This window comes from Chiloscyllium plagiosum, unplaced genomic scaffold, assembly GCF_037043375.1.
Source record: "Chiloscyllium plagiosum isolate Xiang-an unplaced genomic scaffold, Cpla_swu_hap1 HiC_scaffold_46, whole genome shotgun sequence".
NCBI lineage: Eukaryota > Metazoa > Chordata > Chondrichthyes > Orectolobiformes > Hemiscylliidae > Chiloscyllium > Chiloscyllium plagiosum.
In genome coordinates this window covers 13,629,932-13,657,505 of record NW_028270184.1, presented here as the reverse complement: position 1 = coordinate 13,657,505, position 27,574 = coordinate 13,629,932, and the positions used below count along the sequence as shown (strand labels likewise).

At 43.8% G+C, this 27,574-nt stretch overlaps 1 protein-coding gene across 2 annotated transcripts in view; it reads left to right on the top strand.

Moving 5' to 3' along the window:
* Window positions 1–27,574, top strand: part of LOC122543914 (uncharacterized) — an 83,705-nt gene that overhangs the window by 10,835 nt on the left and 45,296 nt on the right. Inside the window, exon 3 of one of the 2 annotated variants that reach the window (XR_006310185.2) lies at window positions 5,393–6,441. The exons of the other annotated variant lie outside the window; for it this stretch is intronic. The gene's annotated coding sequence lies outside the window, so the exon portion shown is untranslated. Of the gene's footprint in view, window positions 1–5,392; window positions 6,442–27,574 lie in introns of those variants that run through there. 2 annotated transcript variants of the gene reach the window in all.

Here is a 27,574-nt window from a genome sequence, read left to right as displayed (position 1 = left end):
GGAACCTGGGTTTGAATCCATCCTCAGGCGACTCTCTGTGTGGAGTTTGTACATTCTCCCCGTGTCTGCGTGGGTTTCCTCCAGGTGCTCCGGTTTCCTCCCACAATCCAAAGATGTACAGGTAGGGTGAATTGGCCATGCTCAATTACCCGGTAGCATTCAGGGATGTGTGGGTTTGGCGCAGTCGTCAGGGGTTACTGTAAAGTAAGACGGTTCGTGAATGGGTCTGGCTGGGTTACTTTTCAGAGGGTCGGTGCGGACTTGTTGGGCCGAAGGGCCTATTTCCACACTGTAAGAATTCTAATGCTAACTCACGCTGCTTCATTTTCAATTGAACCTTCGCCATCTCTAAAGATTCGGATGGTGTTTCCAGCAAATCTAAATACTGAGCTATTAATGTAATTATCTCTCTTTTCCTCACGGAAGGAAGCAGCTCCAGCTCCAGCTCCAGCTTGTCTGTTAATTCCAACAGCTTGGCCTTAATCACCTTTTTGTCAAACAGCCAAAGTCACTTTGCCAGCCCCAGAAAACTCTTGGTTGACTGAAAGAGCCATTGTTGTCCCAAACACTTAAACCAACTGAAATTAACACCAAGAACAGAAGACACGAATACCTGCCACTCGCAGCCTTTGAGTCCAACAACCCCAATCCCAATTTGGAACTATAGAACAAATCCCGGCCGATCCCCTAATCTGTTATGGACCACACCACACCAGACCCCCTCAAAACATTCCAAGAAAATTGTCCGGACTCTTAACTTTGTTTGTTGTTTTAAGCAGGTGTAAAGTAGATATTGCAGGAGTGATGCAGCCCAACCATTTAGTTTCAAAGAAAACAGAATTTGTTTGCAAGCTTACCGAATGAAAGACAGACAAAGGAGAACAGAATACTGAATAACATAACTTCTCTGAAAACCCAACAGGATTATCCCAACTTAATGTTCCAAATACTTGCAACATAAACACCGCATGGCACAAAGGTAAAATCAAACACAGGCTCTTCCAGGAGAGATGTCAGAGGCAAAGATGGCAGGAAGATTCAGCATGGAACACCTTCTCCCACATAGCTCTTTTTTTTTTTGACAGCAGCCTCAAAGCCTACTAACTGTTTTCAGTGAACAGCCAGATTGCTAAAAACCAACCAAAAATAACCAAACCAAACCGAAAAAAGGTGGGCTGAGAGAACTGGTCACTGCCGTTTCATTGTACAAGTGTTTTTCTTTCGACTTGAAAGCATCCTCAAGTCGTCAAAGCCAGACATTTTGGAATCGCTGCTTTTCCGACCTCCTGAAAAGAAAAGCCAAGGACAGCATAACCTTGTTAAAGGAGCAGCATTGTCTCACATTACCCCCCCCCCCCCCCCCCCCCCCCCACAAACGTGACAAGAATGCATTCACTTCCATTATCGAAGTCATTCATATATATTTGGAATAATTTTGACCCCACCACAGACCATATTGCACTCCATGACTTGCATGTTGCTATCCTGAAGCAGCTTCTTTATCCTAATTGCTTGACTTCTGTTAGTTAGGCAACCCTCTTCCATGATAACAAACCGATCGGACACAATGTGTCTTGCGGTACCTTTTCAAATGGCTTTTGGAATATATCTAAAGGATGCCCTTTATCTGTCCTGCTTTTTCCTCAAAGAAATTTAATACATTTGTCAAACACGGTTTTCCTTCCTTGAATCAATGCCGACTCTGCTTGATTATGGGATGTAATTTTATGTGCTCTGCTATTATAATATTATATATATTATTACATTGAGCAGCCCCTTATGTAACTAGGTATTAAGGAAAAACTATGAAGAAGAATCAACTCTGGTCTTAAATTGGTCCTTTTTAACATGTAATCCTAAGGGAACTAATCTAACTTGAAATAACAAAGCAGTCAGGATCTGTCCTGAAACTCATAGTCAGGTCCTCACTGCTTTGCTTCATTGAGATTTTGTTTTAACTGACATGTGATTGAAGATTTTGAGACAACTGCATACAAATAAAGTTAAAACACAGACCACTATTCACTCCTTCATGTGAAACATTCATCTTCAATGTGCTTGGTTTTCCAATGCAATCTGAATTGTCCAGTCTTTTAAGTTTTCCAATTCAATATCCGAAGGGAGTATAGTCATTGACAGCAGGTGCTTAACTCAATGTCATAATGTGGTTGTATTTTTCCAATCCCTATGGAATGATGTTGCAACCCCAATGTACCCGCAGAGAGCTGACACGGTATAAATTAATGGGATTGGCAATGGGTCTCCTTGGAGTTTAATGCGAATTGTTGCTGGCAGCACAAAGGATAGGATCATTTCACTCAGAAAATGCGTGAGGCATTTTATAGTGTTGCTAAGATATATTACCTGATCATTGCCATCGTTGGTGCTCCTGGTAAGTGACAGTAGTTGTGCAAAGCTGAGTTTTTGAGCTGGTCATTGTATGTATTTTGTCACTAATGTTACATGCTGCTCTACTGGTCGTATTACTGTGGTAAAAAAAATTAGTGAATAATTTTGTCAAGGCAAACGATTTGAATGATCTCTCCAGTTATTTTGTTGGGCATGGCGAGCACAGCATTTATTGCCAATTGCCTGTGACAGCATAACCCTATCCCTTACCTTATCCCTACCCCGACTGCAGGTTATGGTGTTTCCATGTGTCTGTTGCCTGTCTCCTTCCAAAATTGGGATGTGTTGTTGAAGGAGTCTTATAGAGCTGGTGTGGTGCAGCTCATAGATGGTACACATTGCTGCCACTGTGCAACACTGGTGAAGGAAGTTAATGGTTCGGGATGGAGTGCTAGATGACTGGGATCTTGTGTCCTGGATGGAGTTGAGATTCTTAAGTGTTGTTGGAGCTGTACCTGCCCAGGACAAGTGGAGAATATTCTATCAGACTTGTGCCCTTTAAATGCTGCACTCACTTCAATGGGTTATCAGGTGTTGTTCACCACAGAAGTCCCAGCCTATAACCTGCTCTTGTAGCTTCAATATTTATATGGCTAGCCTAGTTCCACCTCTGATCAATAGTAACCCACATTACTACATTACGTAAATATGGGGGATTTAACAGTGGCAAAGGCATTGAATATCTAGGAGCGATAATTTGACTCTCTTCTGTTATTGATGGTCACACTTTGAGAACTGATGATGTAAATGCTTCATTTGTTTTTCCCACAGCAAGGTTTGAGAATCTGTTGGCCCTGTTTGCTGAATATCTTTAGCCCTCTAAGACAGAGTCACGGTTCTGTGTAACTGATTATGTTTTGACGGGTCAGCTATCACCGCTGATCAGTCCTTATGTTTTTCACTCTATCAACACTTGGTTGTGTGAGGCCTGTTCCAGACAGGAGAGGTGCCTGTAACTGTGGCCATACATGTTGGGATTGCATCATACAGAGGACAGAACGCACATTCCTAAAATTGTACTGACGACCTTATTAGTCCACCTTTTTCAATTCTGATCTGATCCAGCTGAAAATAATTATACTCCCTCAAGCATATAAATCTGCGACTCTTTTAAATAAAAGGTCTTTCTTAAAAATTCATTCGTAGGATGTGGTATATCACCAGCTATTCCTGCACTCATTGCCAGTTCCCGGTTGAACCTTGTGAAGGTGCTGATGAACTGCTGTAGTCCACATGGTGTAGGTGGATGCATAATGCCCCTTGGGAGGGAATTCCAAAATTTTAACTCAGCGTCACTGAACGAAAGGTGATATATTTCCAAGTCAGGGTGTTGAGTGGCGTGGAGGGGTTCTTGCAGGTGGCAGTCTTCCCATGTATCTGCTCCTTTTGTTCTGCTAAATGGAAGAGGCCGTGGGTTTGGAAGGTACTGACGCAGGACGTTTGGCGAATTTCTGTGGTGCATCTTGTCAACGATATGCATTGCTGCAACTGAGCATCAGCGGTGGAGAGAATGGATGCTTGTGGATGTGGCACCAACTTAAACCAGGGCTGCTCTGCCCTGAATGCATTCAAGCTTCTTGAGCGATTTTGGAGCTTCCGTCTTCCAATGCAAGTGAGGAGTATTCCTTCACACTCCAGACTTGTGCCTTTGAGACTGTGGGCGGGCTATGGTGAGTCAGGAGATGAGTTACTTACTGTGGTATTTCTAGTTTCTCACCTGCTTTTGTCACAGCTATATTAACGTGGCAATTTCATTGAGTTAATGGCAACTCCCAGGGTGTTGATGATGGTGGATTCCAGACCCAATATGCTTGATGATATACACTGTATACCCAAGACTAGAATATATTTCATGGGTGTTGTTCTGGGGGTTTTTTTTGGTATAAATTCAATTCTGATAAAATTAGCCCCAGTAATGTTTTTTCTTCTCTTCATCGTTGTCATGCAAATAACATTAGCCAGTAATTCAACAGATTTCTGAATGTGTACATGAGGCCCCTCTGCCCACCTACCACATTCAACCTCCTATTCCCCAAGTCATAAACAGATCTCTAATCCTTCCAGCAAAAATGTCACTCCGCACAACATCAATGACGTTGAAACTGATTTGCTATGTAAAGCCCTTCCCTCTTGTTTGTTAATGATTATACTGGATGTGTTCTGATATTTTCTGCTTGTCTATCTCTCTTAGCTGCATTTTCCAATTTAGATTTGTCTTCAGATTTTGGCATTTTGTTTCTGCCTCACAATTTCCAATTGGTCACGCAGTTCATAAAACCTAATTGACATACAGCTCTCTGACTGGTTCCTATGGTCTTTCGAAGCCTACAGTGCTTTGACTTCCTTTCAAGCTCTTTGCAGGCTTTCCTGCTGCTCTGTCATTCTACTGTCACAATTATCCCCTCTCCGAGAGCTATCACCTAATTTTCAATTAACCCAATTGTCTTCAACAATCATCTCTTTTAAAGCTGAATTATTCCATTAGCAGCATTACAAACATTCATTTTTGGTCCTCTCTCCCCAATACCCAACATTTCTCGAGCCCTCCCATTCTTTTAATATGCTCAATATCCAACATCGTCCAGGTTTGACCAAAGGATATTGGCCTGAAATGGTAACACCGTTTCTGCCTCCTTACATGTTGATTTTCCAACTAATTATTCTCAAACCTTTCCTGTGTTAATCAGATTTACATACTCATGTGTATAATACATGAAGACAAAAACTGGCTGGCTATAGAAATACCCATAAAAACAGGTCAGTACAGACATTTTCATTCATTGTCTACATATCAGCTGTTCTGATTTGATTCACTCTGGAAACTAGAATGTCAGAAGTGCATTAGAGTTGGAACTGAGATTTTTGTGATTGCGATTGTTCCTTTCTAACCAGAACCTAACCAGTCCTGAAATCCTTCTTTTGATCCCTGTGCCTGATTTTGTTGTCAATATTTTAAGTACCTTTTGCTTTTTCTCTCTTATAGTTAACTTAGTGGCGATTGTGATCTTTTCCCGAAGAAGGTGTGGCCTCTCTATTTGCAGCACTCGCTACCTGATAGCCATGGCAATGGCTGATCTGCTGGTGATTATCACTGAAATCATAATGAGGCGGCTCAATTCTTATTATTTCCTATTTTGTTTCCTGAATATCGTCCCTGTGTGCAGTATCATTGCTGTCCTGATTCGTGCAGCTGTAAACTGCTCTGTCTGGTTCACTGTGACTTTCTCATTTGATAGGTTTGTGGCCATTTGCTGCCAGAAACTAATGACAAAATATTGTACTGCAAAAAATGCGATTGTGGTTCTTGCAACAACCTGCGCCCTGCTCTGTTTAAAAAATGTTCCCTTTTACTTTGTATTTGAACCCGGGCTGAGAATCGACCATGTTTCCTGGGACTGCTATATTAAACCAAGTTACTTCACTGAACCTGGATGGGTTAGATTTCACTGGTTTGATATGATTTTAACCCCAGCGCTACCATTTGCTTTAATTCTGCTGCTCAATGCTCTGACAGTAAGGTACATTTTACAGGCAAGTCAACTCCGCAAAGGACTGAGGGGTCATAGAAGCCCAGGGGATCACCGTGACCCAGAGGTGGAGAGCAGAAGGAAATCTGTGGTATTACTCTTCACCATTTCTGGTAGCTTCATCATCCTTTGGTTGGTTATTGTTATCGATTTTTTTTATGATGAATTTACAGGAAAAGAGCCTCTTGATTACACCAATTCAGAATATATATTCCACGAAGTGGGAATCATGCTACTGAATTTGAGTTGCTGCACTAACACATTCATTTATGGAGTGACTCAGTCCAAGTTTCGAGAACAGCTCAGGAGCATGGTGACATATCCACTTACAGCAATCGCTCGTTGTATTTAAAACCAAAACATTTTACAACATCCCAGAGCCGGGTCACAGGGTTTCGAGTTCACAAACCTACTCAAAGCCTTCCAAGAGAGGACAAAGTGAAGTGCACAGGGGGAAAGAGATTGGAGTTCCACAAGTAAGTTCAAGAGGAGAGACACAGCACCTCCAGAGGTCAGCAAGGGAACAGCAGATATAGTTGCACGCACTCAGAGTGGTTGGAATCTCGCTTCTTTCTGTCTGCTGCAGAAGAAAAATCTTAGTTGTGTAAGAGCAAATTCTGCACATCTCCTGGTGCACAGTAAATGCAACACGAGCCAAGGCTTCAATGTGCACCTGGATCCCTTGCCCAGGTTTGGAAGGACCAAAAGGAAAGGCAGTTGGAGCTTTTGATGTTGCTGTGAGTTGCTCTCTCTCCTCAGGTTCTATCCCTCGCTACATCCAACCGGCCATTCACATGCCTCTGCTGAAAAGCAGCACCCCATCCTCCCTGGCAACTCAATTTCCCAAACCCTTTCCCCACTCTTTGTGATCTTACATCCCTGATCTGTGCCAGAGCTTAACATTGAGACCTTCCATTCAGGTCTCAGCCCAGAAAGATTACGGAAATATTGAGGGAAGGAATTACATCTTATTTGATGTGGGCGAAGGCGGATTACCTGTTCTCCTTCTTCATAACTTGCTCGCTGACATTGACACTCCTGCCCCGAGCATCTTTCTCCATTAAGTCTCTATGAATGTCAAGTCATGTGGAACAGCACCTGTACAGTCTTCTTGACCCCATCCTCTCACTGTTCCTTGGCTGCTTCAGATTCCTCAAATTTCACATGTAAAAAACAGTGTAGGTTCCTACATGCAGGTTGGAGATATCCATCTCGACCAGAACACTATCTCTTTTGACCTGTCCACTGTCTTCATCCTTGCTCTCTGCGTATGGAAACTCATAAATGCCACCATGAAGGTGATGTACTGATACTTCCCTGAGATCATCAGACTTCACCCCCTGCCTCAGTTCAAGGGATGGCCGAGACCTATCCCATGAGTCTGCTTTAACTCCAAATATCAATATTGCAACACATTCCTGGTTGGCCTCCTATAATTATCCCCCTAGTGTGTTCAAGATCATCCAAACCTCTATATCTTTACTCACAGCAAGTCCCATTCATGATCCCTCCTGCTCGAAGAATTCACATTCCTCGACAGTCAAGCAATGCCTCGAGGTAAATAGTCCATCCTTGTTTTATAAAGCCCTCATTCCTCTCTCTGTTTCTGTCCCTATTGCCCCATCTCTTTAGCCTTCCTGAGCCACATATCCCTCCCCATCTCAGGAACTTCTTTCATCTCTGACAGATACATGATGATGATGATTCAAGTGGTGCAATGCAAGACAGTTTGAAGCCAACAGGCTGAATTCAGGAGCTGGAAATGAGCTGGAAATTTGCTGCAGCTATTTCTTACGTGAAGAAAGTATTTGCAAATTTGCCCAAACCAGGCTGAGCGAAGGAGGACTTCCTTTCTGTGAAAACTGTGGCCCAGATACTCTGGTCAGTTGTCCTCTGCTGACAATTAGACTGTATCTTGGAAGGGGAACTAAAATTTCCATGAGGTACACACAGTTTTGAACGAAATTGGTGATTGATATAATGAGAGATCTTTACTGATTGTTGTGGTTCTGTTCGCCGAGCTGGGAATTTGTGTTGCAGACGTTTCATCCCCTGTCTAGGTGACATCCTCAGTGCTTGGGAGCCTCCTGTGAAGCGCTTCTGTGATCTTTCCTCCGGCATTTATAGTAGTTTGTCTTTGCCGCTTCCGGTTATCCGTTCCAGCTGGACCCAATATACCGGCCACTGCAGCGGACAGCTGGAACTGACAACCGGAAGCGGCAGAGACAAACCGCCACAGTGTTCCAGTATGATTGAAGCCTACCACAGGACCAGAGACAATGGTAAGAGCCTGGATGTAGGTTTGCTCGCTGAGCTGGAAGGTTCATTTTCAGACGTTTCATCACCATACTAGGTAACATCTTCAGTGAGCCTCTGGACAAAGCAGTGCTGATGATTCCTGCATTCTGAACACAGTCCGCAGATATCACAGCAACAAACCCAAACAAACAGACAAAACATGTCCAGAAACCCTAGCCACTCTCCCCCTACGTCAAAGACATTCTGGAAATGACTGCTAGATTACACAGACCCCTTGGCATCATGGTAGCCCAAAAACCCATCAACACACTAAAACAGCAGCTAATGAACTTGAACGACCCTATACAGACAACAAGCAAAACTAATGTCATTTACAAAATACCGTGCAAGGACTGTAATAAACACTACATTGGACAAACAGCAGAAAACTAGCCACCAGGATACATGACCATCAACTAGCCACAAAACAACGTGACCCTCTCTCACTAGTATCCTTACATACAAACAAGGAAGGACACCAAATCCATCGTAGGACAGGCCAAACAGAGACGCACGAGAATTCCTGGAAGCATGGCATTCCAACCAGGACTCTATCAACAAACACATTGAGTTGGACCCGATTTACCACCCCCTGAGAAAAAGAACAGGAAATGACATCACCATAGGAAATTACATCACCACAGGAAATGACATCACCAACCCCAAGAAACCCAAACATATAAATAGAAAGCAGGAATCATCAGCACTGCTTCGTCCAGAGGTTCACTGAAGATGTTACCTAGTAGGGTGACGAAACGTCTGAAAATGAACCTTCCAGCTCAGCGAGTAAACCAACCTCCAGAACCTGAAAGCTACAAATCTTCTCAAAACTGGTTAATGGGTAAGAGTGCCCGTGCCAACTTGGGACATGTTGAAAATACCCCTGGTTTAAATTGTGACAAATGGTCCAGAGCCAAGTGGACCCTGTGGAGAATCTTCAACTGTAAAGCATGGGTCCTACTGCAAATTGATATCTTCCTTGCGTTTTCCCAACTATCTTCCCATGCCTCTGAGGAGACCTCAACACCTAGCTCTCTCTCCCACACCCTGCAGAGTCGATTGAACTCATTGAGGGGGAATTCCTCAAGTGATGGTATAAAGTGCTGACAGAAAGTGTACTTTTAGCACTGAGCACCCTCCCCCCCCCATGTCAGATTTGTGGGGTCAGTCAAAAGTGTAGTCTTTTTGAATAAAATCCCTAACTTGAAAAAAGCGAAAGAGGTCCCTGTTAGATAGCTTGTATTTCCGTGCTAACTGATCAAAGAACATCATTGTGTCTCCCTCAAATAAATTGCCCATGCAAGACACACCGCTGCCCAATGTTTGAATCCTGAATCTATCATCCCCGGTTGAAAACCCGGCATACCCACTATAGGTATAAAAGAAGATGCTTTGCCAATATTGCCTTCCCTCTGCTGAATTGGGCCAACATGCTTTAACAGTATTGATAACTATTGGGTTATGGCAATATTCCCTAACTGTCCTCACTTTGTCCAAAAACAGCAAACTGGTAAGGGGGCACCTTGCCTGGGAGGTTTCAATATCTAACCTTATTGAAAGAGAGTCCCCACAGGCCCAATCACTCACATAGGATAAAAGCGAGCTTAGTTGGTAGCTTTTAATGTCTGGGAGATCCACTCCCCCCAATCTGTGAGGCAGCTGCAATTTAGCTAATTTAATAAGAGGCCACTTACGATGCCAAATAAAAGAGCTGAACCAGCCATTCAGTCTCCTGAATGTTTGCGTATTGAAAATCGGGGAGGGGGGGGCATCCGTATAGGGTATAACAAACGGGGGAGAATATTCATCTTAATAAGCGCTGTCTGACCCAACCACGAGACTGGAAGCGCCTCCCATCTTTGAAGGTCTTGTTTGATTTTGTCAAATAATTGAGTAAAATTGGCTTTGAACAGCCAATCCAGAACTGGAGTGATAAATATGCCCAAATACACAAAGCCCCCGTGTGACCACTTGAATAGGAATCGATATACGCCCTCAAGACCTAGCACCTTCATAAGACCACCCATAGGCTTAGCCTCTGATTTTGCAAGATTAATCTTGTACCCTGAAAAGGCACCAAACGCACTGATACCTTGTATCAGGTGAGGCACCGAAACGGCTGGATTTGACAAAAAAAAATTAGGACATTGTCCGCGTGCAACAAAATCTGATGTAATTTGGACCCCACACCTGGAGCTGATATATTGGGATCCCCATGAATGGCCTCGACCAATGGTTCAATCACCAACGTAAAAAGCAATGGTGAAAGGGGACAGCCTTTCCAGCCGCCCCTAAAACTGTTAAAATGACTGATTGTACCCCATTGGTGATGACCGCAATTGGAAGGTCACTGTAGAGAACCTTTACGCACCTTATAAAGGCTTTGCCCAAGTCAAACTGCTCTAGAGTATAAAAAGATATGGCCACTCAACTCAGTCAAACGCCTGCATCTACAGAAATCACCACTCCCTATATTCTCTGTTGTTGACATGCTTGAATTACATTAAGCAGCCTCCTAACATTATTGGAGGATCTGCAGCCTTTTATGGAGCCCGTCTGGTCCTCTTTAACATTAGAAGGTAACACAGTGTCCAGCCTTAACGTGAGAGTCTTAGAGAGGATTTTAAAGTTCACATTTAAGAGTGAAATGGGCCTGCATGAAACACAGGCCTCCAGGACCTTCTCTTTTTTTAAGATTAAGCGAAATATTGGCCTCTCTAAGTGATGGCAGGAGACAATCATGGCTGTATAAGTCATAGGGCATGTTGAGCATTGGGCCTGACAAACCCTAACTCCACACACAGATCCACTAATTCCTTATAGAATTCGCTGGAAAGTCCACCAGGACTGGGTGCCTTTCCACTCTGCTTCACAGCCTCCCACACCATATCAAATGGGGGCATTGAGAAAAGACTCTTGTTCAGGGGTCATGCCCGAGAGGTCCAGATCCTTGAAAAAGGACTCCATTTTGGCCCACCCCTCCTCATAACCCTCAGATTGATATAACTTGGAGTGAAATCTCTGGAATGCCACATTAATCTTTTTGGAGTCACATGTTCGATTCCCAGACTCTTCCCTAATTGCCATAATGGCTTGAGGGGCGCTCTTTTAAGACCATAAGACATAGGAGTGGAAGTAAGGCCATTCGGCCCATCGAGTCCACTCCGCCATTCAATCATGGCTGATGCGCATTTCAGCTCCACTTACCAGCGTTCTCCCCGTAGCCCTTAATTCCACTAGAGAACAAGAATCTATCAATCTTCGCCTTGAAGACATTTAGCGTCCCGGCTTCCACTGCACTCCGTGGCAATGAATTCCACAGGCCCACCACTCTCTGGCTGAAGAAATGTCTCCGCATTTCTGTTCTGAAATTACCCCCTCTAATTCTAAGGCTGTGTCCACGGGTCCTAGTCTCCTCGTCTAACGGAAACAATTTCCTAGCATCCACCTTTTCCAAGCCATGTCTTATTTTGTACGTCTCTATTAAGTCTCCCCTTAATCTTCTAAACTCCAATGAATACAATCCCAGTATCCTCAGCCGTTCCTCATATGTTAGACCTGTCATTCCAGGGATCATCCGTGTGAATTTCCTGATGAGTATTTGCCTGGCCTGTCACCATGCTCATATAACCTTTGCTTTGCACAAGTAAGGTCTTTCTTTGCTGTCTGTGTGAGCACGGAATTCAATGCAGACCGCAGCATTGTATTCCTCTGTAACTTGACCAACGAGGGCCTGTCAAAGTAGGCCTTCTCAGCTGCCTTCAGCCGTGCTTCGAGGAGACGTTGCTGCTCATCCTTCTGCCGCTTCCTCTTGGCAGAGTAGGAAATAACTAATCCCTGGTATCGGCTTTGGCAGTTTCCCAAAGGACGGATGGGCTACTAACCGAGCCTGAGTTCATGTCTCGGAATGCCTGAAATTCCCTAGTGATGTACTTCACAAACTTATTATCCTCGAGGATAAAGGGATCCATTTGCCAGTGCCTCGGACCCACTGTAACATCCTTAAACTTAACCAAAAGGTAAACTGGAGTGTGATCGGAGATGATAACATAACATTTAGGGCGGCACTGTGGCACAGTGGTTAGCACTGCTGCCTCACAGCGCCTGAGACCCGGGTTCAATTCCCGCCTCAGGCGACTGACTGTGTGGAGTTTGCACATTCTCCCCATGTCTGCGTGGGTTTCCTCCGGGTGCTCCGGTTTCCTCCCACAGTCCAAAGATGTGCAGGGCCAGGTGAATTGGCCATACTAAATTGCCCGTAGTGTTAGGTAAGGGGTCAATGTAGGGGTATGGGTGGGTTGCGCTTCGGCGGGTCGGTGTGGACTTGTTGGGCCGAAGGGCCTGTTTCCACACTGTAATCTAATCTAATCTAATTACCAATTGTACAAGATGCCACCAAGTCCAGGGTGGTCATGGGGGTCAGAAAAAAAAATCAATCCTGGTATGACATCTGTGTGGATTCGAAAAAAACCGTAAAATCCCTGCCTATAGGGTGGCGACGCCTCCAGACATACACCAACTCTAACTCCACAAACAGATCCATTAACTGATTAGTTTGTACAAAGGGTATCGAGGGGCCTTTGAGCAACCTGTCCACTGTGGGATCCATGAGACAATTAAAATCTCCCCCACAATGATATGCCGGGACTTGAGACTGATCAGTTTAGAGAACGCATCTACCAAACATTTGAGGGGATGGGCCAGAGGGCAATAAGCATTTAAAACACCCTGTTATTCCCCGTTTATCAGGTCTTTGAGAATTACCGTGTGTCTTTAACACACTCTGGTACCTTAAATGGGAGATTCCTCCGAACCAATAGAGCCACTCCCCAACTTCTGGTATTAAAGATGAAAAGCAAACACAAAGCCATTCTGCTCTAGTTTCAAATGCTTCCTATCATCCAAGTGTGTCTCCTGTAACAAAGCAATATCCACCTTCTCTTTTCTAAGACTCAAAAGTACCTTCTTCCTCTTAATTGGTGAGTGACACCCCTTGATATTCCAGGTACATCATTAGCCATAACCTTCTGCAGTAACATTTAAATTCCAGAGAGGAGGAACTCGAACCACAAATCGCCGAGCCTTAGTGTCACCTGATCCATCGAACATTAAAACTACATAAACTAAACCCACCACAGTTAACAAACACTCAAAGCTATCAAAGATTATATACAACAAAAACCAAAATACAAACCAACATATAAGGAGCCAATGGCGCTGAATATGGGAACTCACCCCCTGCCCAAAGGGGGCAACTACCCATCCCAAAACCCAATTTCCCATCCCGTTGCCAAGATTGCGGCCTGGGCATTTAAATATAAACTGCCCGTAAGTAGGCATCTAGCCATCCCAACCATATTCCCTCCTCCTAGCTAGAGAGGCCCTTTGGCCCAGCAAGTCCACACCAACCCTCCAAACAGTAACTCACCCAGACCCATTCCCCATTATTCTATATTTACCCCTGACTAATGCAACTAGCCTACACATCCCTGAACACTGTGGGAGGAAACCGGAGCACCCAGAAGTAACCTACCCAGAATGTGCAAACTCCACACAGTCACACGAGGCTCAAATCGAACCCAGGTCCCTGGCGCTGTGAGGCAGCAGTGCTAGCCACTGTGCCGCTGAGTCCTACCAGGGACAAAGGGATTAATAAGTCTTGAGGTAGAGTTCAGAATACTTAATGTGTTTGCTGTCTTGGCGTTTATTCAGGAAGAGATAACAGCAAATTTATCAGTCGTGAGAGTGAGTTCGTGTGAATGTGAGGCTGTGCGTGTCTGAGAAATTGTCAGAGCATGAATGAGAGTCTGTGACAGAGTGACCAGCTCTGCCTGTAATGGAACACACTTTGAATGAATTAATCAAAATGCAATGAGTCAACGTCTCAGAATCTCTCTGTCTCTCTGTTGTTTGAAGAGGTAAAGTGCCACCCTCTGCTGGCCTCCCCACATCACTGCACAAGCTCCACATTTCTCTCTGTTTGCCCTCCTTTTGTCTTCTAATCTTCCAGGGGGACGGATCAATCCCCGATCACATGAATCATCCAGTCCATCAGAGGATGGATCAATTCCCAACCACATTGATTCCCCAGTCTTCCGGGAGCTGGGGATGGGTCAACTCCCCACCGCATCGATCACCCAGTCCTCCTTCACATTGAGGTATCTAATAGTCTAACTTTTGCTGAATTTATACAAAACCCTCTGAAGTTGAAATGGATACTTTTGGAGTGTTCCAGGCCTGAGACAACCTCCCAGGGGGATCTTCAATGTCCCGAGCGATTTCTTCAAACTCTGCAGAAATGGGGATTCCACAGGATCTCTGTTGACAATGGTGAAGCAGTGGTGGAAGACTTTCCTCAAACAATATCTTTTCATATTCTTAAACTATTCAAAGTCGTGGCGGAATTATGGCAACAAGGGAAGCTTTTCACCGTATGTTACTGTATTTTTCCACTGTAAAATATACACAGCAGTGAAAAATATCATTCATTTATTCATTCAACACGAGTTATGCTCAGGGCGGGAGGCTTTAAATTCAAAAATGAGCAAGCTCACCTATGTCCAGTTCTGGTCATCCTTTTGTAGGAAGGACATTATGAAGCTGCAGAAGATATTGTTACTGAAACAAGTTCCCATTCAGTGCAAACAAATATTTTGCCAAATGCTTCAGTTCCTCTCTGAACTTTCTCTGCACAGTTCCATAGATGGACGCATTTGTGTCGGAACCCAGAAGCTGCAGTAACAATCCAACCTGTTGAGTGATGTACATCGGATTACTGAGGGTATTTGCCTGTGTCACAATAATTTATCACTGGCCAATTTACCGAACGTACAATATACGTCATCTAAAGGAATATGAAATTAGCAGAAATACTGAAAAGCAAAACCACGGTGTTCTCTGATTGTTCCATTCAGGACCGTTCTGGTTGCTGCTGTTACTCAGAAGTCCCCTGCATAATCTCTTAGCAAAATCCTGAATGGGAAATCTCATTCGTGGACCAAACGCTGGTTAGTCCTTGGGGAAAGTGGGAAATGGAAAATATGACAAGTATATCGCACACCAACAAAAGAAAATTGTCGATTTTCCGTTCGCATTAACCCAGTTAATAAGCATGGAAATTATAGGTCATCATTGATAAAGACGCTGGATACAAAGACATGCAAATGAGACAGAGTTCTGCAATGTAACGTGAAATAATTTTGCAAAGAAGCAATTATTGAAACCACCTTGATAGAAGCATTACAGCAACTTTAGCGTTGAAACATTCAAGAAGTTGTAATTCATTTCTCATCTGACATCAGTGCCCTCCTAGGTCAGAGTTTCTCTCTGAAACTTCAAAGACATTAACTGTTTCAACATAGCCTGAGGTGCAAATTGCAATTTGTGAACCACTTTACGAAAATAGGACATTCTCTTTACATTAAACAAATACCAGCAAGCAGAAAATGGATGAAATTTAATTTTGCGCATTGGTATTCAACTTGTACTATATTTTTTTCACTCGCTTACCAAGAATACTGATAGCAGCAAGAATTGGCTAGGAAATAAACCTGATCTGAAAAATTGTGGGATATCCCATTTCTTGCGAGAAACTCCAATGTTTGCACTGCCAGGCAATCTTTTTCTGACTGTGTGTAAGCACCGAATATACTCAGAGTCACTTACTTAAATGAAAGAGATGTCTCCATGGGATAAGATCAGGGATATCAATGACATTCCACTGAATAAACAAATGCACACGAACTTTTCTGATTCCAGGGATTTGTGAGTAACACAAATCATTCACCACAGTGTATGTCAAAATGCTCACCACCCCTCCCCCTCCCCATCCTGGTAGCACTCATCTCATATTACAGAGCTGCACAAGGCCCCTTCCACTCCCTCCACCCGATCCCAGCCAGCTCCACATTCCCCAGTGCTTGCCTCTCACCTCTTCCACACCCCCGGTGTCGACCGGTTGACCCACATCATTGCCACTGGGCAACCTTTCAAAATTGCTTCAGCCTTCCTGATTACCTGATGTACCAGCTTTCTGAGTTCCACCCGCAGTTACCTCTTTGGACAATGAATCTGTGGAACTCATTGCCACAGGCGCTTGTGGAGGCCATGTACTTGAGAGCATGTAAGGATAGGTTCCTGACGAGTAAGGGTTTCAATGTTTATGGGGGGAAGGCAGGAGAATGTGTTTGAGAAACATATTGGCCAAGATATAATGGCAGAGCAGCCTAAATGGGTTGAATGGCCTGATTCTGCTCCTGTCTCTTACAGTCTTACACCCTAAGTCCATTTCTTCTGCAGTGTCCTGCTGTCCTTGCTCCATTTAACTTGTCCCATTGTTCTCCCTTCCAAAATGAACAACTTCGCATTTTCCTGCAATAAACTCAATGCGACAAATTTTACTCTGTCACTTCACATATAAGTATATGCCTCTCACGACTTGTCTTTCCACCTATTTTTGTGTCATCTGCAAATTTGGCAACAGTACATTAGCTTCCTTCCTCCCATTCATTCATACATATTGGAAATAGTTGCGTTCCCAGCACTGATCCCTGTGGAAACCGATTATAGGTTTCCAACTTGAAAAGGTATCCCTTATCCCATCTGCTGTTTCCTGCCCGTCTGCCAGTTCTCTACTCATGCCACATTACTACCAGCCCTTAGCTTATGATGTGAACCCTTGTGAGGTAACTTGCTGTACACATTCTGGAAGTCGAAATACAACATATCTACTGGCCCGCATCAATCCACTCTGGTTGAAGCCTTATCAAAATCTGAAGATCCTGCGTTCCAGGTCGCTCTACCATGCGGGGCATCCTGTTCCGTTCTATGTGATGAAAGATTTAGGCCTCGAGCCAGTCTGTTGAGTCATATGGAGTTCCACAGTAGAAACTCAAGATTGATTGGCTGCCATCGTTAAATGGAGGAATGGGCGCTCGTTACCAAATCAATAATTAGCAATGTTATTTCTACACTTTCTGCAACAGCTATCGGAAGGATATTATTAAATTGGAGAGGGCTCAGAAAGGATTTACCAAGAATTTGCTCAGAATGGAAAGTGTGAGTTGTAAAGTTAGGCTGGATGGGCTAGGCCTGTTTTCACTACAGCATGGGAGGTTGAGGAGTGACCTTATCGAGGTTTATAAAATCACCAGGGGCTTGGATAAGGTAAATAGCCGGGGGTCTTTTTCCCTAGGGCGGGGGCGTTCCAAACTGGTGGGCATATTTTTAAGGTGAGAGAGAGAGAGACAACGCTTATACACCGAGTGGTTCGTGTGCGGAATGAACTGCCAGAGGACGTGTGATAATAGAAATGCTTAAGAGGTTGTCCTGTTTTCTTTAGAAGGGCGGTTTTAAGTCAGAGGTAGTGAGGTGCCTATTTGAAAAGCTAATAAAGTAAACAGCTTGTGAGACTTTTTCTTTAAATTAGAACTATAAAAGCAGTCTGAAAGGGTATTGTCAAACTCCCACAGAACCAGGATTTTTAGTTTCTCAGTTCTTCAGTAGCAGTTACAGGGTCATAGGGTAATACAGCATGGAAACAGACCCTTCAGCCCAGACTGGTCCACAGTGACCCTGATGCCCACTCAGCTAGTTCCAACTGGCCTGATTTGGCCCATATCCCTCCAGGAATACACTTTATCCTGGCTAATGATATAGCTGGATCACAGGGGGTGAGTGAGGCCTGTTGTGGTTGAAAAGCCTGTGGAAAATCAGGCAACTGAGGAAACATATGCTGGGATTTTTCCTGACTGTATGGTAACAAGGTCACAAAGCCACAGGTAGGAACTGTAGGAGAAATCAAAGAATAAAGATAGGGAAGTTGAAGTTCAATTATCAGACACGATGTTTGATCAAATGATTGAGAAACAAAAACAAACACAGCTGGAGGACGAAGTGGACAATTTTAGTTCAGAGAAATTAACTGAAATACAACAGAGAGATGAGAAACTAAAGCAGTTATATCAAGGCATGTACACAAGAGAAGAATCTGAGTGTATCCCAGAATGTTACTATCTTAAAAATGGTGTTTTAATGAGGAAATGGAGACCATCACGTATTCATGCAGATGAGAAATGGGCAGAAAATCATCAAATTATATTAGCGATGGGTTATAGAAAGGAGGTGTTGCAGGTAGCATGTGAATTACCAGTAGGAGATCATTTAGGTGTAAGGAAAACTCAAGCCAAAATACAAAAACATTTTTATTGGCCTGGACTGCATCAGGATGTGTTTGAATTTTGCCAGAAATGTCGTCCGTGTCAGGTAATTAGAAAACCAGTACTCTTAACACCCATTCTGGCATTTGAAGAAACTTCTACAAAGGTCTTAGTTGTTTGTGTAGGACTCCAATCTAAAACAAAAAGTGGGAATCAGTATTTGTTGACCATAACTGATGAGTCCACTAGATTTCCAAGGCCATTCCATTACGGCTATAAGGATTGGCGAAGAGTTACTCAAAGTCTCCACCTGATATGGACTACCTACAGAGATACAATCAGATCAAGGGTCAAATTTCACATCAAAGTCATTTAAAGGAGTTCAGAATAGCTGAACAAAGAAACAATTCAAATCCACTGCATACCATCCAGAATTGTAGGGAGCATTGGCATCGAACTTTAAAGACAATGTTGAGGGCTTATAGCCAAGACTATCCAGCGGATTGGGAAAAGGAATTCCACTATGGAAGTAGAGATGCACTAAATGGATCTACCAAATTTAGTTTTGGGGCATGAGATGAGAGGACCACTAAAAGTAATGAAGGAGAAATTGGTGAGTCAGAGTTCAGAGACCACACGTTTGAACAATGTGTCAATTTTTTGGGAAAGATTAAATAGAGTGGGTGAGTTGGCTAGACAGCATCTGAAAATAGCACAGCATGTGATGAAACAGGAAGCAGGCAATAAATCAAAAATTCGCAAGTTTGCTAGCGGAGATCAAATGTTAAGACAAGATATAGCAGACCTTATCAAATTGAACAAAAACTGAGAAAGATTAACTATTTCATAGTCATACTCATAGTCATAGAGATGTACAGCATGGAAACAGACCCTTCGGTCCAACCCGTCCATGCCGACCAGATATCCCAACCCAATCTAGTCCCACCTGCCAGCACCCGGCCCTTATCCCTCCAAACCCTTCCTATTCATATACCCATCCAAATGCCTCTTAAATGTTGCAATTGTACCAGCCTCCACCACATCCTCTGGCAGCTCATTCCATACACATACCACCCTCTGTGTGAAAAAGTTGCCCCTTAGGTCCCTTTTATATCTTTCCCCTCTCACCCTAAACCTATGCCCTCTAGTTCTGGACTCTCCGACCCCAGGGAAAAGACTTTGTCTATTTATCCTATCCATGCCCCTCATAATTTTGTAAACCTCTATAAGGTCACCCCTCAGCCTCTGACGCTCCAGGGAAAACAGCCCCAGCCTGTTCAGCCTCTCCCTATATCTCAAACCCTCCAACCCTGGCAACATCCTTGTAAATCTTTTCTGAGCCCTTTCAAGTTTCACAACATCTTTATGATAGGAAGGAGACCAGGATTCTGGGTAATCCAAGATGGAGGACAGGAAAAATTTCTGGCTGTAAGAGCTGCTCCTTTTTTTGAGGTATTTTAGGTGTTGGAGATGATTTCCTCGAATTCTAGGAGCAGCAATTACTGTTTTATATGCTGTTGCAGTGTTTTGGAACTTTGGAAAAAAAATAAGATTGCCAGATAGAAAGAAATCTCACAGAGTGTGTCGTGTGAATATGCTCAAACGTTTTTGTTTGAGGGAAGGAAAGCAAAAGGAGACTGTGTTACTGATAACAATTCAGAGTGAAGAAGCCAGCTCAGATGATTCTGAAATGTCATGATGTGGAGGTGCCAATGTTGGACTGGGATGGGCAAAGTTTAAAATCACACAACACCAGGTTAGAGTCCAACAGGTTTAGTTGGAAGTACAGGTAGACAATCCTTTATCCAAAACCCTTGAGGCCAGCTGGTTTTCGGATTTTGGATTTTTTTCGGATTTTGGAATAAATGACATTTTCACAGTGAAATAAAATAAACTGACTGAGCAGCACAGGTGTGACTACTATGAGCACTGAGACAAAACTGGTGCCTGCCAGCGCGGGGCCATGCCACCAAGTCATGTCTGAGTGACGTGGGTCAAGTGGGTGTGGAGTCGGGTTAACTGTTTGCATGCCAAACTGCCTTGTTGTGGAGAAAAAAAACTTCACAAAGGAAGCTTCAGACTTCAGAGCTCTTTGGATTTCAGAATTTCGGATCAAGGATTAGTCTACCTGTACAAGCTTTCAGAGCGCTGCTATTTCATCAGGTAGCGAGTAGGGCAAGATCCTATGACTCTGGTGTTATGTGATGTTTAATTGATTCTAAATTGGACATTTCTCAAATTAAAATGGACAATGAGGAAGTTCCCAAATGGGATGGATTACTGGGTTACCTTGCAGAAGGAAATCAAAATGACCTGAAAGAATTATTATACTCACATGAAGAGATATGTGAGAATAAGCTGGGAAGAACTAATATAAGACCATAGGAGCAGAAATTAGGCCATTCAGCCCATCAAGCCTACTCTGCCATTCAATCAGGGCTAATAAGTTTCTCAACCCCATTCTCCCGCTTTCTCCCCATAACCCTTGACCCCCTTGATAATCAAGAACCTATCTATCTCAGTCTTCAATATCCTCAGTGACTTGGCCTCCACAGCCTTCCGTGGCAGTGAATTCCATGGATTCACCGCTCTCAGGCTGAGGAGGTTTCTTCTTATCTCCGTTCTGAAAGGCCTTCCCTTTACTCTAAGTCAATGTCCTCGGGTCCTAGTCTCTCCTACCAATGGAAACATCTTCTCAACATCCACTCTGTCCAGGCTATTCAGTATTCTGTATGTTTCAATTAGATCCCCCCCTAATCCTTCTAAACTCCATCGACTATAGACACAGAGTCCTCAAACATTCCTCATATGTGAAGCTTTTCATTCCTGGAACCATTCTCGTGAACCTCCTCTGAACACGCTCCAGGTTCCAGTACATCCTTCCTGAGATATGCGGCCCAAAACTGTGCACAATACTCCAAATGTGGTCTGACCAGAGCCTTATAGAGCCTCAGAAATATATCCTTGCTTTTATATTCAAGTCCTCTCAAAATAAATACCATCATTGCATTTGCCTTCCTAACTACTGACTCAACTTGCAAGTTTGCCTTGGGAGAATCCTGGACTAGAACCCCCAAGTCTCTTTGCACCTCAGACTTCTGAATTTTCTCCCCATTTAGAAAACAGTCCATACCTCTATTCTTCCGACCAAAGTGCATGACCTCACACTTTCCCACGTTGTACTCCATCTGCCACTTCTTTGCCCACTCTCCGAACCTGTCCAAATCCTTCTGCGGCCTCCCTGCCTCCTCAATGCTACCCGTCCCTCTGCCTATCTTTGCACCAGACCATTGGACAGTGGATGGTATGGAGCTGTCCAAACATGCCGAATGCCATTCGACTGTAGGAAATACTTGAAATCCCTGCTGGTAAATGATGACACATTGTCCGCGACCAATACTTCCGCAAGTCCGTGTAGCGTGAACGATGCTCATGTCATAGACCAAGCCAGACCCCCTCAAAACATTTCAAGAGGTTAGCCCAGACCCTAACTTTGGTAGTTGTTTTAAGCAGGTGTAGAGTAGATATTCCAGGAGTGATGCAGCTGTCCCAACCACTTAGCTTTAAGAAAAAGAAAGGATTTATTTGCTAGATTACAAACAAATGAGAACAGAACACAGAACAACTTAATCTATCCTAAAACCCAACAGATTATCCCCAACATAATAATGCTATTCCAACTATTTGCAACAATCCACACAAAAGGTGGAATCAAACACAGGGTCTTCCAGGAGCGAGAGAGAGAGAGAGAGAGAGATGGCAGAGAGATTCAGCAAGGAACACCTTCTTCCACGCAGCTGTTCCTTGCATCAAAACGCACCGCTTTCAGTGAACAGCCAGAGTGCTAAAAATCCAAAACCAAACCAAACCGGAGTAAAGCTGAGCTGGGAGAGCTCACTGTGCGACTCGAAAGCCTTTTGCCTGAAGCAGTACTTGTTAGCTATTATCAAACCGGCCCTCAAACCCTTTAAACCTAGTCTTTTCAGAATCACTGCTTTTATGACCTCTCAGAAAAGAAAAGCCAAGGACATCATAACCACATTAAAGGAACAGCATCGCCGTACCTCCCCCCTTTAAAAAAAAGACCCATCAATATCCAAAGATGGCTTCATTTTAAAACCCTTTAATCTTAACCTGTTAGCACTCGAAGACACACGTATACGTTACATTGACGATGACCATGCAACGCGCTCTACTACATTTCGTTTCAGTCCATTTTACTCCTGCCACCGAAAGCCTTCCTTTCTTATTCAAGTCTCGACAACGCGGCATGGTGGGCGGCACGGTGGCACAGTGGTTAGCACTGCTGCCTCACAGCGCCTGAGACCCGGGTTCATTTCCCGCTTCAGGCGACTGACTGTGTGGAGTTTGCACGTTCTCCCCGTGTCTGCGTGGGTTTCCTCCGGGTGCTCCGGTTTCCTCCCACAGTCCAAAGATGTGCAGGTCAGGTGAATTGGCCTTGCTAAATTGCCCGTAGTGTTAGGTAAGGGGTAAATGTAGGGGTATGGGTGGGTTTCGCTTCGGCGGGTCGGTGTGGACTTGTTGGGCCGAAGGGCCTGTTTCCACACTGTAATGTAATCTAATCTAATCTAAAAAAACGCGTCAGCAGTCCGATTTTCTCATCCTGCCCCATGCACAGTTTTCACATTGAGTGCACGCAACAACAAGCCTCATTGAAACAGTCTGGAGTTTTTGTCCTTAAATTTCTCCATAAACTTCATTCGGTCATGACCAGTGTCTCAGATTGTCTCAGATACATTACTGCTGAAAACGTGTTGCCGGAAAAGCGCAGCAGGTCAGGCAGCATCCAAGGAGCAGGAGAATACATTACTGGTACATTACTGTCTCAGATACATTGAAATGTTGTAATGCTCAAAGTCTCCTTCTATACAGTCAAATATTTCTGCCTATGAATGTTCAGTTTCCAAGTGAAATGCCCGATAGGTCTTCCTAACTTCTTGTTGTCTTCCTGTAAGAGCACAGCACCGACACCCACATCACTTGCATCAATAGCCAATCTGAATGGTTTTGTGTAATTAGATGTGGTTAACACTGGGGCAGTGGGTAACACAGCTTTCAGGCTGTCAAATGCCTTCAGACAGTCTGCTGTTCACTGAAACTTCTTACCTTTCTTTAGCAATTCAGTGAGTGGAGCAACTAGCCTGCCAAAATTTGGTATGAATGTTCGATAAAATCCATGAATGTTCAATCCCAGGAATCATAGTACTGTTCTTTTTGTTGATGGTATGGGAAGCTCCCCAATTCCCTTTGTTTTTTGCATTCTGTGGAGCCGTTTGTTCATGTCCAATAACGTGGCCCTGGAAGGTGACTTGGGTTTTGGCAAATTCACTCTGAGCTCGGTTTCTCAACAAGCCCGCCTCCCGAAGTCGATCAAACCGGTCTGATAACTGTTGCAAATATTCCTTCCATGTGTGACTAAAAACTACCAGGTCATCGGTGTATATGATACAATTGGGCAATCCCCAAGTCACCTTATTGGTTTGTCTCTGAAATGTAGCTGGGCCACTTTTCAGACCGAATGGCATGACTTTAAACTGATACTGTCCATTTGGCGGGATGGAAGCCAAAAGTGTTTCATTCTGAGCAAGTCCAACTTAGACATTAAGCTGCTTGTCCCACCTTTTCAACACAGTCTTCCAAACATGGAATCAGATATGCATCAGTCTTTGTAACTGCATTGACTTTGCGATACTTCACACATAACTGTTGGGTACTATCTAGTTTTGGCACCATTACTATGGGTGAGCACCAGTCACTGTAACTCAGTTTGATTATGTCATCTTGGAGCATGCAAATAACAAACAAAGAACAAAGAAAATTTACGGCCCTCCAAGCCTGAGCTGATCCAAATCCACTGTCTAAACCTGTCAGCCAATTCCTAAGCATCTGCATCCCTCTACTCCCCACCTACTCATGCATCTGTCCAGACGCATCTTAAATGAATCTACCGTACCTGTCTCTACCACCTCTGCTGGCAACACGTTCCAGGCACCTACCACCTATATGTAATGTACTTGCCGCGTGTATCCCTCTTAAACTTTTCACCTCTCACCTTGAGCGCGTGACCTCGCGTTATTGAATCCCTCACCCTGGGAAAAAGCTTATCTCTTTCTTCCCTGTCTATATCCTTCATGATTTTGTAGACCTCAATCAGGTCCCCCCCTCAATCTCTGTTTTTTCTCATGAAAACAATCCTAACCCACTCAACCTCTCTTCATGGCTAGCACCTTCCATACCAGGCAACATCCTCGTAAACCTTCTCTGCACCCTCTCCAAAGCATCCACATCCTTTTGGTAATGTGGCGACCAGAACTGTACACAGTATTCTAAATGCAGCCAAACAAATGTCTCGTACAATTTTAACATAACTTATACTCAATACCCCACCCAATGAAGGCAAGCATACCATATGCCTTTGTGACCACTCTATCCACCTGTGCAGCAACCTTCAGGGTACAATGGACCTGAACTCCCAGATCTCTCTGCTCATCAACTTTTCCCAAGGCTCTTCCGTTGACTGTATAATTGGGTCTAGAATTAGACTTCCCAAAATGCATCACCTCACATTTGCCTGGATTGAACTCCATCTGCCACTTCTCCGCCCAATTCTCCAGTCGATCTATATTCTCCTGTATTCTTTGAAGTCCCCTATGCTTTCTGCTACTCCACCAATCTTCATGTCATCTGCAAACTTGTTGATCATACCAACAGTGCCCTCTTCCAGATCATTTATGTACATTACAAACAACAATGGCCCCAGCACTGATCCCTGTGGAACACCACTGGTCACAGGTCTCCATTTTGAGAAACTCCCTTCAACTACTACTCTCTATCTCCTGTTGCTCAACCAGTTCTTTATCCACCTAGCTAGAACACCCTGCACAATACGTGACTTCACTTTCTCCATTAGTTTACCATGGGGAACCTTATTAAACGCCTTACTAAAGTCCATGTATGTGACATCTACAGCCCTTCCTTCATCTATCAACTTGGTCACTTCTTCAATGCCTTACTATTAAGTTGGTAAGGCATTATCTTCCCCGCAGAAAACCATGGTGCCTTTCGCTGATAAGCCCATTCTTTTCCAAATATAAATAGATTTTATCCCTCAGTACCTTCTTCAGCAACTTTCCCACCACGAATGTCAGGCTCACTGGTCTGTACTTATCTGGAATATCCCTACTACCCTTCTTATACAGGGGGACAACATGAGCAACCTTCCAGTTCCCCAGCAACTCTCCTGTCTTTAAGGGTGCTACAAAGATATCTGTCAGGGCCTCAGCTATGAGTTCAATCACGTTTTGAACCCGTGTCAACTTGAGAGGGTTGCGCCTGAAAGGATGTTGCTTAATTGGAACAGCATTTCCTATATCTACATCATGCATAATTAAGTTAGTACTTCCCAGATTACTTCCACATATCTCCCCATGTGATAGAGATAACTCTTTCAGATCATTTCAATTTATCTCTGGAAGGTAACTCAATAATTTGCCCAAATTTTTTTAGAACTTCTTCATTGTCCAATTTAATTTGAGGAATGTCCAATTCAGAATCCTCTCTGCTTGGTTCTTCCTTCTGTGTTGTGACCGATAACACAGTCTCCTTTGGCTTTCCTTCCCTGTCAAAGTACCTTTTGAGCATATTCGCATGCCACACTCTGTGAGATTTCTTTTTTGTCAGATAGTTCACCTCACTCAATTTCCTTTTGACTTGATACGGTCCACTAAACCTTGCTTTTAAAGGTTCACCTATCACTGGAAGTAACACAAACACTTTATCCTCAAAAGCAAAATTGCGAGTTTTTTGATTTCTTGTTTGCTTCCTGTTTCATTGTATGCTGTGATACTTTTCTCTCTAGCCAACTGCTCTGCTCTATTTAATCGTTCCCTAAACCTTGACACATACTGAGACCATGTGGTATATGAATTCTGACTTACCGATATGTCCTTAATCAATTTTAGCAGTCCTCTCACTTCCTGCTCAAAAACGAATTCAAACGGACCGAATTTGGTCGATTCATTTGGTGCATCTCTGATCACAAAAAGCACAAATGAAATTCCCTTATCCCAATCACCTGGATAGTCTTGACCATAAATCTTCACATGGTCTGGAATGTCTGATGTCACCTTTCCAGACCTCCCTGTGACTCTGGTTGGTACACAGTAGATTTGAATTGTTTGATTCCTAAGCTGTTCACAACTTCCTTGAATAATTTTGATGTGAAGCTTGATGTTTTAAAACTTGAAAGCCCTTTTTCTGAGGCAGTATCTGTTAGCCCTTAAACTGGCCCTTAAATCCTTCAAATCTAGACTTTCAGAATTGCTGCTTTCATAACTTCTCTGAAAACAAACCCAATGAGAGCACAACTTTATTAAAGGAACAGCCTCATCACACTCACAGCATTTTAATCATCATCCCTGAGTTTGCCAAATGAACTCTATGCATGTCCCGCCATTTTGAATGGGTATCCAGAGTGACCAAGCACATTGACTCCATGAAAAGACCGGTGTAGTCCACGTGTGGCCAAATCCAGGGTTTACCCGGCCATTCCCACAAATGTGGGGGACGCTGCTGGTGGTAATTTCACTCTGTCTTGGTGCTTTGGGCACCGGTCCATCGACACAGCTATTTCAGCACCCAATCCCGGTCACCAGACACAACGTCTTGCCAACATTTCCAATTCAGAAAGCCACTGGATGACCCTGGGAGAGTTCAACCAGTATCTGATGGCGACCTTTACTCATGAGAATCACTCTTACTTCCAACAGTAATGTGGCATTTTCTACGGTGATCGGGTCTCGCTGGCTTGAGAAAGGTTTCAATCCTGCTTGTCATGGCCACTGCTGAATTCAAGCAGAAGCTAGGGGTGTAAAGACTTTAGCCTTCTTTTTGTAGCTCTACCAGGTGTTTGTCATCCATTATTATTATAAATTTATGTCCATAAAGTTATCGATGGAACTTTCTCATGCCAAGGACGACTGCCAATTCCTCCTTCTCTCTGGGCATATTTGCGTTTGGCAACTACCAACATCCGGGAAGCCGAAGCTATGGGTATTCCCCTCCTTTGAGCCACCGGTCAGCCAACGCTACATGATACTGTTAGTGGAGGGAGCGCCTGTCAGCACCACCTCACGCTCAGGATCAGAACGGCCAACATCTTGG